The sequence below is a fragment of the Rhipicephalus sanguineus genome, chromosome 3, assembly GCF_013339695.2.
Source record: "Rhipicephalus sanguineus isolate Rsan-2018 chromosome 3, BIME_Rsan_1.4, whole genome shotgun sequence".
Taxonomy (NCBI): domain Eukaryota; kingdom Metazoa; phylum Arthropoda; class Arachnida; order Ixodida; family Ixodidae; genus Rhipicephalus; species Rhipicephalus sanguineus.
The window spans coordinates 47134251-47148636 of NC_051178.1; the positions used below are offsets into that span (position 1 = coordinate 47134251).

Below are 14386 nucleotides of genomic sequence, written 5' to 3' on the forward strand. Positions count from 1 at the left end.
CCAGGTGCCGTCTACGTGAAGCCGGGGCCAAAGGGGTGTGTTGCCTCTGCCGGGGGGCCTTAAAGGTCCAATCACCCGGCGTCAGCTCAACCCCCAGGATCCCCTTTTCCCCGGACACGGCAAGCCACGCACGGCTAGGCGTGGGGGGGTCGAAACCCCCCGTTAGCTCGGGTCCGTGGTGTCGCTACACACCAAACGCCTGCTTGCGCAGACGCCCCTGCGGGGATCGAGCAGTTTTGATGTATAAACTATAATCATTTTATGTGTCTTTTCTAACAGCCTCCTCCTTTGATGCCGAGCAAGTTAAGCAGTGCCTTTTTAGTGTGACACAAAGAGCAGAAGGTGCTCGTATAACAGTGAGTGCTGTAGTGACAGACATGGGGCCAGGAAACACTGCTATCTGGCGACTATGTGGAATCCATGCTTCCAAGTTTGGAAAACCAAGAACATCTTGCCCGCATCCATGTGGCATTGGACGCCACCTATATTTTCTGGCAGATGCCCCATATCTCCTAAAGAACCTCAGAGGGCACTTAGTTCGAGGACAAGAAATTATCTTGGATGATGTAACAGTGGAAGCAAAGAGCCTACCTAGTAGCAAGGTGAGCTTGTCTAGCTCAATAAAAACATTCAGCTGGAATGCATTCTCAAACACATTCAAGTATACAGTTGTCACAACCAGTACTGACTAACACTCATTTTTTGCTTGATTACAGAATCAATACAGGAAAGGGAAAATAGACAACCACCCGTTTGTAGCACAAAGTCACAAGGAAATCCATACAGTACAGTACAACGAATATCAGTACAGTTCGCAACGATTGACACAATAAGTGACTTGTCCCAGTGACTCTGGTGCTGGGGAGCAGCAGAATCGTAGCATTCAGTCAGTTATAAAGATGCCTTTGAATAGCTTTAAAGCGGCCGTCCAAATAGATACACGGATATTGTTATTTCGTCAGTCTCATCATCTTGCATCTATTCAAAGTGGTCAATACTGCGACCTAACCTTCCTTACGAAACACAACAATGCACATACTGTGACATACAATTCATTTCTTTCAGCCAAGTCAGTCCAAGGTACTTGTATTTTCTTCATTTAAGAAATGCTGCCATTCTTATGCTGCCCCTAATTTTCTTTGATATTATTCTGCTGCTTGCAAGCTTAATTAGGTTGCGTGTGTCAACTTCCTTGACATCTTTTTTAGATGACGTTAAGAGCCCTCGCAGAAATTCTTTCATATGAAACCGGAGAGCAATGCTATAACCTTTTCTGTTTTGCTTATACTTCATGCTAACAGTGTAGTTTTTAATTATGTTCTTTTAAACGTCTCAATGGAACATATCCGGCAGGCCTGTCTTGATGAAAAGTACAAGCTGAAGGTCATGCCGCAACTCAAGTACCGCGACCTTCATTGACCCCAATCATTTCCAGAAAATGAATGTTGCCTCTGCGCATGCATTAATCCACCATAGCACGAGTGCAGGTCTGCAGTACCTAGTGAACAGACGCATCCTCCCCAAGGAAGCTCTCACCACGGCCTTCCTCCTTGACAAGGTGTTCAAATGGTTCACCATAATGACATTTCGAACTAGGAAAAGAGCACTGAGAGAGTTGTGTGCAGAAAAAGCTGCCGAGGCCAACAATTTTCTGCAAGCCTTCATCAACATGTTGGTCGGTCTAACGAAAATGGATCAGGCAGGCACAGGGAAGGGGAGCTTGGAAGCCCATTCAAACGGGTGCTATCATCTCAACTCTGTCTGCTTTATCTTTGAGGCAGTATTGCAGAAATGGGTTTCAAATTCTTACTTCTGAGCCAGGGTGCTCTGGAAAATCTTTTCAGCAGCATCAGATTTAAGACTCCGGTGCCACGAGCTAGAGAGTTCAAATGTACTTTTACAAACTATAGTACTGGGGCAGTTTTCGCAGCCCAGTCGGCACGGCTCCTATGCGATTGACGATTATGAGGACCTGCTACATTTTTTACAGCGAAAGCTGTTATGAGATCATTTCACCGGCCGTTTTTGGTGCCGTAGTTGTCCGCCGCCGCCGCCGGTGTCCGTAACCAGTATCGCTCGAAATAAGAAAAAAAACTAAATAAGAAAAAATTCCAGGATGGAACGAGGTTCGAACCTGGGCCCTCTGCGTGGGAGCCCAGTATTCAACCTCTGAGCCATGCCGGTGCTTGAAACTGCTTTGCAAAAAGGTCCTATACAGGCTTCATGTCGGGAAGGAACCACATTAGCATATGCAATATAGCGTGGTAAAAGAGTAGAATAAGCACCAAGCGTCGCACAACGCGAATTCTGTAACCAGGCGTCACACAATGCGAATTGCGCAACGAGTAGGTTGTTGAATGCTTCCAACCCATTACAAAGAGCTCTGCCATAATTCTTCATCGTCATCACGCACAGCATCAACAAAGTGCGCATAATGCCTTACATGCGTTTAGCAGGTACCACGGCTGTCTGTAGAATGACGAAAAATGGCACAGTGCCTACTGCCTACTTCTCAAAAATTACAATGATTTATAGCGTAGTGGGTTCCTCGCAAGTGCACTTCTGTTGGTTGCCAAGGAAGCCCATAAGGCTCCCATGATCCATTTCCTCAGGGTCTCAATAAAGTCAATTCTCGCTCTCTCTCGCTCTACGTTTCTCCGGTTAAAGTATGTTATAAAGCGTGGGGGACAGTTAAATAACGACCGGGCGTCACAATATGCATTACGTAACTAGTGGGTCGTTTAAAGCTTCTAAGCCATTACAAAGGGCGCAACCATAATTATTCATCGTCATCAACCGCCGCATCAACAAACTGCACATAATCGCTTACATATATGGTACCTCGCTTCTCCGCAGAACACAAATAATGTCGTGCTGGGTGCTTCCCAACTTCCCAAAAATTACGCTTTGTTGCGTAGTGGGTACGTTGCTAATGTACCTGTATTAGTAGCCACAGGAGAGTTTATAACGGGCTCTAGAAATGCCGCTCTTCCAGCTTTCGCTGTGACTGTGCTGCGCTTTCCGCGCAGGCCTGGCGTTTTTTTCAACTGCAAAAAAAGAATTATTGCAGGACTCTGCAGAAGATGCCGCAGAACCATGCGACGATGGCATTATTGAACTCTGTGAGGAGGAGCAAGATAGTTTCGTCTATTTTACGGGATATGTCGCTTACGCTGTAACACAAGCACAAACTGTGCACAGCCTGGTAGACAGCACGAAAGAAGTGCCAGAGCTCAATGCGCTAAAATGTTATTCGCAGCATGTACGCAACCGATTGAAGGTGCCGTCGCAGCCGTTGGTTAATCTCGCAAAGGTTTCCTAGCAGCTTTTCCGCGTCACTGAGCAAAATCTATTTGAGTCAAAGTGCAGTATCGATAGCCTAAAGAAGGCTTTTGAAGATAAATTATTTAAGCAGTTCGCTGTCTGTCACAGCATTGCAGAAAAAGCTGCTGCAGCTCGCTTTTTTTTGTGCAGACTTCAGCTTTCCCTGAAGCAGCGCAATGCGCAACTTTTGTCAAAGCTGCGACAGTCTGGGAAGCGCGCGTCAAGAAGTATAGGAATGCGTGTCCTATTCAAAATGTCAGCTGAGTGCTCGCAATAAATTACAATGAAATCATTTCAGACAATAGATTGGCTTCACTGCAAAAGCAAACAAGAGATCTCACAGCGCAATATTTAGGTATGGATGTGCATTTCATAATCAAGAAACATATCCTATAAATTTTTCATGACTCTTACTCGATACTTGCGTAACATTTTTTAGCTATCAACATCATATAACATTTTATTACAAGATTTTAGAACAAAGAGTTCGACAATAACACTAATTTTAAACGAAATCGTACGTGTCCAAAGAATTCTTGCTCAAAAAATTGTGGCGATGTCGGCATTACCCGAAGGTTGCCCTCGATTTCCTGTAGAAAATACAGAACTGCTGCATTTTGAAGAATATGCAGCTTTTCCAGAAAACTTTGAAAAGCTTGTAAGTGATGCGTTTCCCTTACACTGTTCTTTTTTTTTTTTGCCAGAACGACTTTATTGTGAAATTGCAATGCTTTGCTCTTGGTTTAGCCTTTAGTTTGCGTTGCAGTATTTTTTATTGCAATGTTCTACCAAACATTTAAGCACCTTCGAAATCTGCAGGCATTCTTTTTGAATTCGTCATACCCGAAGTTAACTTCAAAGATTATTTCAAAGAATTCATAATACCAGAATGTACTAAAACTGCATACCAGTAGTAAGATACGCATCATAAATATTCCGTGTTTTTTCCAGTCAATTTCTAATTCACTTCTAAAAATGCAGTTTAAGCAGGTGCAGCATTTCAAAAGGTTTGATGGAACCGACCTTCAAGACTCCGTGCGAACCCTGCTCAGGCAAATCATCTCGAAGTTGACAGCCATGCAGTTTAGTTGGAAGGGCTCCCGAGGAAAAAAATGAAGCTTTTGAAAAATTGAGCAATGTACTCAAATAATTTAAAGTAAGCACACCCAATTTGAACTTATTATTGGGATATATTGATGGAAAACTTATTTGGTGAGTCGAACTAAAGTAATATCACATTTTACGTACGCTTGTACGGAATAGATGCCGTCTAAGATAAACACGACTAATTATCTGTTTGTCTTCACAGAATTTTTCTAAAGCCCCTTTCCCTTATCACACTACTACTGCTGCAGTAATTTATGTGCCAATAAAAGCCTGATAAGTTTTTAGTCAACAAATATACAGTATACAGAGAAAGCTTACCTTACAACGACAGCTAAAAACCTAGAAGGTTATGCAAGGATGCGTCTACATATGAAAAAAAAATGAATAGGATAAGTGCACCCTGCGGTTTGACAAACTTTCTTCCGTTTCCTTAGCATTCCCGTAGTCTTTCCATTTTCTCTTGCAGTAGTTAATGGAGAACTTTCACAAAAGGATTGTGCGAAGAGCTAGCGTTTTCTATGTCTGGGCTGCAAGTGTTTCGCATACGACATGCAGTCTCATGGGGAACGGCCACGTCAGACGAAGAGTGCCAAATTACGCAATAGGCATGCTTTAGGTGTGACAGTGTGCACCTTTTCAAAGAAAACGCTGAAGGTTTTTCGTCAGAAAGCTCATCCAGTTCTCCCTCATTATTGCAATGAACTTATTGAATATACAGGCTTATGCCGCATGGTGTTCTTTCTACATGTTATGTTCCAACTTGTTATGGCTATATGCCCGTAACTGGAAACTGAGGATGGGTCCTTGCCCTGCTTTAGAATCGGAATAATAATGGCTTCTTTCCAGACCGAGCGGGTCTCGCCGGAAAACCAAACAGCATTATACAGGGAAAGGAGCGTCTTTTGGGTTTCAGATGGCAGGTGTTTCAACATTTCATATACAAGACGGTCGGAACCTGGGGCGGATTTATTGCAGCAGCTCAGCGATGCCTGTAGCTCAGCTAATCGGAAAGGTTCATTGTATGCCTCCTCGTGTTTTGTGGATTTACGCTCTAGTTTCTGGATTTCGATTCGTGTTTTCTATCGTTGGAAAGCTTCAGAATAGTGCGACGAGCTGGACACCTGTTCGAAGTGTGCGCCCAGGAAGCTCGCCTGGCCTTCCAAGCTGTCGCCTTGGGTGTGTACAAGAGGAAGTGAATGTGCTTGTCGACCTGTTTACCCTACTAACCATATTCCAGACTTAGCCTTCTGTGTATATGAATTGATGCCCGATACAAACTTCCCCAACTTTCCTCTTGCCTGTCGGCACGTTCTCCTGCCTTGAGACATATGTTTTTAAAACTGTCAAGGTTCTCTGCTGCCGGAGAGTCCCGAAGCAACCTTCATGCTTGGTTTTTTTTGTGGGCGCATTTCGACAGTCAGTGTTCCACCATGGGACACGTCGTTTGCCGGGTAGTCCAGTTTGTGGGATGTACTTAGTTGCAGCATCTGTGAGAAAAGCTGTAAAGTACTCTACGGCTGCATCCATGCTTATTAAACCACACATAACTTAAGCGAGTAACTTTACGAAACTGTTCCCAATCGGCTTTGTCAATGTGCCATTTGGGAACCTGTGGAGGACATTCATTCGTTATTGGTGCATCCAGAACTATTGGAAAGTGGTCACATCCGTAAGAATTAATAATGACTTTCCATTTGAGTAAGGGTAGAAGCGACGGGATGACTGGATGTACTGCTTAGATCTGTGGACCAGGGGCGTAGCCATGGGGGGCGGTGGCTTATGGTGCTTCAGCCCCCCCCCCGAAATTTTTCGTACTCTCATACACCACCGACCAGGGGCGTAACCCGGGAGTGGGATTTATTGGGCTAATCTTGTATCTATTTATCTTTTTCAGACCCTCAAAATGTTAGCCAAAGCAAGTTTGATATCGGGCTCTACACAGACGACTCAAAAGTGGATGATCAGATAAAAGATCAACTGCTAACTTCTCGGATTCCTCCGCCGGGCTACATGCTTAAGTCTATGAACCATTTGAAAGAGAAACGAAGGTTTCAGGTGGCTTGGTTGGACAGGTACCGATGGCTTAGCAACTCAGCGCTTGAAGAGGCTGCGTTTTGTCGAGTGTGTCCTTTTTAGCAGAAATGAGGTTGGCAAGGGTTGAGGCCCTCGTATCCAAGCCATTTCAAAAGTGGAAGCACGCCCTCGAAGTCTTCGGGCGACATGACGCCACTAAATATCACACTGACGCTCAGCTGGTAGCCGATAATTTTTCAAACCTTCTCAGGATGTGTGCCCAGTATTCTTGATCAACTGGACCATTGCAGGCAAATTCAAATAAAAGACAACCGAAGGAAGTTACAGCCTATAGTTGAGACAGTTCTCTTTTGCGGGCGGCAAGGTCTGGCTCTCCGTGGCCATAGGGACAGTGGTCCCATGGATTCAAGCAGCTCCTCTACAATACAGGCAACTTCAGAGCGCTGCTTCGCATGCGAGCGTATTGTGGCGACAGATCTAAAAAAGCATTTGGAAAGTTGCGCAAATCTTGCCTCGTATTTAAGTTCAGAAGTACAAAACCAGAATATGGAAATCTCAGCTGCAATCATAAAGAAAATCCTAGTCCCAAAGTAAACGCTGCAGGCTGCTTCTCCGTATTTGCGGATAAAACGACGGATACTGCTGGTATCGAGCAGCTTACTGTTTGTGCCAGGTACCTTAATAAGGATGCGAACGAAATCGAAGAAGTGTTCTTAGGCTTTATGCCAATTCACGACCAAAGTGGCCGGGTCCTCGCCGACAACATCATAATGCTCCTTATAGACATGGGAATTAACATGCAGCATCTCCGTGGTCCAGGCATAGGCGTATCTACCGGGGAAGCAAGGGGGGCGCTAGCCCCCCCACTGAGAAATGTTGGGGGGGCTGAGCTCGCCCACTTTCGACGGTGGTTATTGTCGGCTGCAGACAGGGAAACTAACAAGTCAGACAAAGTTTTACTTGAACGCAGCAATAACGTAATTTTGTAATAAATTTGTCCTACGATTCTGCTGTGACGACTGTCCTCTGTGTGTCATGACCAATCACTGTAGGTTACCTGCTGTGCGGGCTGCCTATTCCGCGCTTGTGTGTCTTGCGCTCGAGCATTGCAGAGGAGGTTATCGCTCAGCAGGGGCTCTATAACATTACAGCAATCTGTCATGATTTTAACGCGATAGCGTTAAAGAGCTCGTATCGTAGAAATTCCGCCGTCGGCGTCGGAGCCGTTGGTTGTGAGCGAAAAATCATCATCTTGTCCGTGATCGAAAAATCGAAAAAGCTGCAAATAAAATAAATAATAAAAATGTTGGGTCCGAGTGAGCATCGAACCCAGGCCGTCTGCGTGGCAAGCAGGTGTTCTACCACACAGCCACGCCTCTGCTTGGAGCTGAACTGAAAGTAACTTTCATGCTTCCCAAAAATACGCGTCCTGTGTACAGGTGTCACAGTACGAGATGTAATATCGCAGTAATATTGCGTTGTACAAGCGTACATTGCCATCGGGCGTCACACCATGTCAATATCATAACGACTTGGTGGTTTAAAGCAGCCGCTCATTACAAAAGGCACACCATTACTGCGTGTATTCCCTAAGACCACGTAGTGGGTGCATCGCAACTTCGAAAAAGTTTCTCGCGCATAATTGCTCTTAGTTTAAAGCATGCTACCCATTACATAAGGCACACACCTTAGTGCGCGCATTCAGTTGAACACTCGTAGTGTTCGAAGTGCGCACTAGGGGCTGGATATCGCTATCGCGTTAAACTCTTAAAGGCGAAGTTTAAGCGTCCCCCAATTTTTTTTCGTCCTGCCTGGCCTGAAATTTAAGAATCCGCGACGCAAATATGGGCGGGTACCAGTAAACGATTTATAACCCGATCACACGCTCTCCTTTTTCAGGAAATTCAGTTTCTTTGGAAACGAATACCATCGCCACTGCTCCATATTCAAGCTGCTGTGAGTTGATCAGTGCAGAAGTGTCCAGTATTTTAGTTGTGCCTAGACAGGACAGCTAAAATAGATTCCCACTTCAGTCTCCGATTAGCCTGCTTCGCTTGGCTTATCATATGGTAGCCTGCAGCGATGATGATTAGTGGGGTTTTTTGGCGCAAGGGCCATGGGTGGCCAAAGAGCGCCATGTCTTTTATGTGGTGTTAGCGATGACCAGTGATACGATGATAGGGTGTATTGTGGCTGTATAGAGGCCTAAAATCACGCGCTATAAAGAAGCGTAAAAAATGTGTATACAGTCTAAAATTATGGCAGTGACAAGGGGTGTGATCTATGGTTGTGGGATAAATGACGAGTGATCATGGTATTACAAGTAAAAACGGAAAGACACGAGTGCTCCTCAAGGGCCTTGATCCCAAAGCCGGGAGGAGTGCTTCCTTTGCTGGAAACCGTAGCAGCAGCCTCAATCATGAGGCCGCGCTACGGAGCGCCTGGAAAAATAACGTTGAAATTCAGGGGCGTAGCCAGAAATTTTTTTCGGGGGGGGTTCAACCATACTTAATGTATGTTCGTGCGTTTGTATGTGTGCGTGCCTATATACGCAAGCAAAACTGAAAAATTTCGGGGGGGGTTTGAACCCCCCCAACCCCCCCCCCTTTAAAGTCCCTGAAACTTCGTAAAGTAGCGACATACGTGCATGAAAGCGCGCCTCCTCTCTTTTCTCCCTCCTCTGCTGCCCTCTCCGAGCCTGACGCCGCGTCGGCATTGGTCAACTGCCGTCACGCGGGACCGCTCGAGCGGTCGCTTGTTTACAGTCGCCCGCAACTGCCATCTTTGCTCGCATAGCGCGGGCTCACTGTTTCTCAGCGCACGTGTGTTATGGATACGCACTTTCCATTTCGCGTGCGTTGTGCTCTGAGATACCTTGCACACAAGACTGACGCCACGGTTGGTTGCCATGGGCTTCTGCTGCGCTTTCGGACGCAGAAACAAATCAATGAAGGAAAAAGCTGTTTTTGATACCGTCCGGGAAGCGCAACGAGTTGCGAAGGAAGTAACTTTCGGCCGATGTTTTCGACGCGACTGTGCGATGTAAGTTGCTATACTCTCACTATAAGTACTCGTCGAGGTTCGCGCAAATAGCTGCGTGCTATAACGCCGTAGACAGGTCTCAGTTATTCGTGCAGTACGTCGCTATTCCTCACACGTTTTATTACTGCTTCTGCGGGTCTGTACTAAGTGTTTTTTTTTTTTCAAGAATATGTGGTTACGTTTTCTGCTTGACGTGATCCGCCTACTGGTTTGAGTTCGCGGTATTAGTTTGTGCGCCTAGCATGGCACGCCGATTGCGGAGGCACGTCGACTGACGATCGAAAATGGGATTACGAAACTTCAGAGATTCGGCGCAGTTATTTTGAAGAAAAAAGCTGCAGTGCGAAAGCTCAAATTAGGAGTGGCACTCTGTTTGTTTTGTTGCGTGCTCGGTTTTTTTTCCCGGAGCAAATAGCTTTCTCTGGCTCTTTTACGTCGACAGATCCGCCGGTGGACTTGCGATAGAAGGTAGGTAGGCAAAGCGTGCGTGCCCATCCGAGTCGCAGGTGCGTTCATCGTTTAGGAACCTCACGTATATTTAGCGCGAAGGTTTACGTGCCATTTCTTGTGGAGGTTTATATCCGCGAGTAGCTTTCCGCCGCGGTGGAGCAGAGGTTATAGTGCTCGGCTGCTGACCCGAAGGTCGCGATCGACCGCGGCGGTCACATTTCGATGGAGGCGAATAGCTTGAGGCCAGTGTGCCATGCGATGTCCATGCTCGTTAAAGAACGTCAGATGGTCAAAATTTCCAGAGCCCTGCCCTACGGCGTCTCTCATAATTATATCGTGGTATTGAGACATAGAACCCCAGATGATATTATTATCCGCGAGTGGAGCTCTCGCGAAGGAAACGTTTACGGTGGCAGGCTAGTTTATTCGATCGCTTGCTCGTTCATTGAGCAGCGAGTACAGTTCATATGTCAGTACGTCTACGAGGGCATTTGTGCACTATGGTTGGTGAGTCTAATCTCTTAACGAAACAACCAACGCTGTATAAATGTACGACTGGAAATGATGTACGCCTTCTGGCGCATTCTTCTTTCAATGAAGCTCCGAGCTGCTGCTGCACTGACAGTCATTGCTCTCTGCACATATCTTTTTACATGACAAATCTTGCCGGGGCGCTATCTTGCATTCGCTCTTCGTTCATTCTTAAGTGCTGTTAAGATAAATACTCTATGAGCAGCAATGCGTACTGGGTAGTATAACTGAAATTAATCTTTCTAGGACCATTTCTCCGAGGACCAGTTCGAGCCTCTATTTCTGAGCAGGTTCAGAATAAAGAACGGCTGCCTCTAGTGCGTACTGGCAGCCTCAGTGCGTCATTGGTATGCGCGGCGAATTTGCCTCGCGAGGACGACGTGTACAATGTATAGGTTTCAGAAGGCTTCATGTAGAGCGGGACATTACCGTTCAACATCACATGTGTCCTTTACACACGTGTCCTAACATCTCCTAAACAACAATAATTAAACAAAAAAGCGTACTAAGAGCTAGACGGCTAGTGCGAATGCCTAAAGCGCGCCGCTGGCAAGCGCGCGCTCACTTTGCGAAGCGTCGTCTGCTACGCAGAGCAAGGTAGGTGGCGCCATGCTCGAAAAGAGAGTGCGAAGGAGAGGAGAACGAGGAGGAACGCGAGCGGAGGAGGAAAGTGTCGCTACTTACGAAGTTTCAGGGACTTTACCCCCCTTGGCTACGCCCCTGTTGAAATTATGTACACTTTTTAAAAATTCAAAGAGGGACTGATATTTAAAAAGGGGTTCTCTGCCAATGAACATAGCAGGATGAAGAGGGTACTGCAGGTATACAGATGAAAAATGCTTTTTTCTGAGAGCGTCTAGTTCCCTGCATTGCAGTAAGGTGTGGAGTACAGTGAGGGGGTCGCCACAATGGTCACACACAGGTGGATCGCCTCCGGACAAAATGTATGAATGTGTACTGTATGTGTGGCCAATCCTAAGTCTGCAGAGTGTAACTTCTGTGTGGCGTGATTTTGATACTGGCGGCCAGTTACCTAGTTGCGGCTTGATAGCGTGCAGTTTATTTTGTGTGTGCCTATCCCATGTGCTCTGCCAAAAGGCCCTGGCTTTCTTTTGAGGAATGGTTTTAAGTCTATTGGAGGGATAGCTACAGTTGTATTGGGACTGTTTTCGTGCGCGGATGCTGCTAGCTGATCCGCCAACACGTTGCCTTGTATCTCGCGGTTGCCCTGGCACCCAGCACACTACGACGTGTTGTTTCAAGTGAGTAGATCGTGCATAAAATAGAGTAGAGCGAGACAAGGACCGGATTTGTGTGTTTTTGTCCATAGCTTTTAAAGCTTTCACTACACTTAATGAATCCGTGTCTATCACTGCCTTTTGTAGTTTTAACTTGTTTTATGTGTTAACTGCCGCAAGTATCGCGTAGGCTTCTGCCGTGAAGATACTGGAATCAGGGTGCAGAATACCGGAATCGGAAAGGATGGACCAACGGCTGCGTAACGACACAGAAGTGTTACACTTTGAGGCATCTGTAAAGAACTCAGGGTGTGGTACTTGTACTTGTAATTCAAGGAAGTGTGTACGGATATGTGCAAGTGGCGCATGCTTGATAACTTCGACGAAAGAAAGCATCGCACTCTATAAGCTGCCAATGCCACGGCGGGAGATAGGCAGCGGGAGCCATTAGACAGTGTTCGAGAAGTGGGCACACCCATTTCTTCAGCTTAGGCTCCTCACACGAAGTGAGTACGGCTGTCTCATTCGAAGGACGGTTGTGCAAAAGTTCAGAAGCAGACAAACCTCATTGATTGTAGTGTGTGAGGGGTGTTCGTTGTTTGCGTTCACCTTCAGGAAATATACAAAAGATAGGTAAGATCTCTGGAGGTGTAGCGACCACTCGTTCGATTCGACCGTAGAGGCTTTCCACGGGGCTGGTGCGAAAGGCGCCCGTAGATAGCCGAATGCCTAGATGGTGGACAGGGTCAAGCATTTTTAGGGCGCTTGGTGTCTCAGACTGGTAGATTATTGCCCCGTAGTCTAGGCGAGTGCGTATGAGGCTTTTATACAAATTTATCAGACATTTCTTGTCACTACCCCCACGCAGTGCGTGACAATACTTTTGAACATTCATTGTTTTTATGCACTTGTGTTTTATGTACTTGATGTGTGTTATAAAGGAGAGTTTCGTGTCTAGGATAAGCCCTAGGAACTTGTGCTCCGTTTCTACCGACAGACGCTGTCCATGTAGGCCAATGTCTGGATCGGGATGGAGGCCTCTCTTTCGGGAGAATAAAACGCAAGTACTTTTTGTGCATTCAGTGTAAAGCCATTTTCGTCTGCCCATTATAGAGATCTTGTTTAAACCTAGCTGGACCTGCCGCTCACACATCGAGAGGTTGCACGATTTAAAGCCGACCTGTACATCATCGACATATGTGCAAGTAAAACATATTCCGTGGGATGCAAAGACGCAAGGAATTCATTTTGATTATAAAGAGTGTACAGCTAAGTACACCACCCTGTGGCACTCCGGTTTCTTGAAGGAATGGTCTTCATAGAACATTTCCTACTCGGACACGGAACGTACGATCCGACAAGTAGCTCTCTATATATCTAGCATTCTACCACGTACACCAAGGTGGGACAGGTCTCTTAGTATTCCGAAGCGCCATGTTGTGTCGTAAGCCTTTTCCATATCGAGGAACACAGAAAGAAAGAACTGCTTGTGGGCGAATGCGTCACGGATTTGTGCCTCGATACGTAACAGGTGGTCGGTGGTGGATCTACCCTCGCGAAATCCGCACTGGTACGGGTCAAGTAGATTGTTTCGTTCCAGGAAATGCATAAGTCGGCGGTTTATCATCTTTTCGAAAAGTTTACACAGGCAGCTTGTAAGTGCGATGGGCCTGTAACTCGCAACGGAGGATGGATCCTTGCCCTGTTTAAGAATGGGGAACGACGATCGCCTCTTTCAAGACGAGGGGATCTCGCCGGAAAACCAGATGACATTGTACAAGGAAAGTAAGGTTTTTTTGCGTTTCGGCAGGTAGGTTTTTCAGCATGTCATATACCACACGGTCGGAGCCTGGGGCGGAACTACTGCAGCAGGTTAGCGATGCCTGCAGCTCAGCTAATGGAGAAAGCTCTGTTGTACGCATCGTGTTTTGTGGATTTGCGCTCTAATTTCTGTTTTTCTATTGTTGTCTTGTAGCGTTGGAAAGCCTCGGAATAGTGCGACGAGCTGGACACTTGTTCGAAATGTGCGCCTAGAAAGTTCGCTTGGTCTTCTAATGCTGTCGCCTTGCTGTGTTTACTAGAGGCAGTGAATGTGTTTGTCGTCCTTCTACCCTACTAATCATGTTCCAGAGTTTGCCTTCTTGTGTGTATGAATTGATGCCTGATAGAAATTTTTGCCAACTCTCTCTTCTAGCCTGTCGGCGCGTTCTCTGCCTTGAGACTTGATAATCTTAAAATTGTAAGGTTCTCCGCTGTGGGGAGTCGCGAAGCAAATTCCATGCTTTGTTTTGTTTCTACGCGCATTTCTGCAATCACTTGTTCCACCATGGAACTCGTCGTTTTCCAGAGTGTCCACTTGTTTGTGGTATACATTTGGTTGCGGCATCAATCAGAAATGATGTAAAGTATTCTACAGCTGCGTCTATGCTTAAGGAAGACATGTCCGTCCAACTTAACAGTGTAACTTTCCGAAACTGTTCCCAATCGGCCTTCTTAATCTGCCATTTTGGAACCTGATGGGGACATTCATTTGTAATTGGTGTGTTCAGAAGTATTGGAAAGTGGTCACTTCCGTAAGGATTATTGATAACTTTCCATTTAATTAGGGGCAGAAGTGATGGAGACGCTATGCTGAGATCTATGGACGAGTATGTTCTGTT

The 14386-nt window shown here is 46.1% G+C and overlaps 1 pseudogene; it reads left to right on the forward strand.

The window, feature by feature from the left end:
- The first annotated feature begins 289 nt into the window (after positions 1-289).
- The window catches only part of LOC125757819 (uncharacterized), a 32739-nt pseudogene continuing 18642 nt past the window's right edge, over positions 290-14386 (forward strand).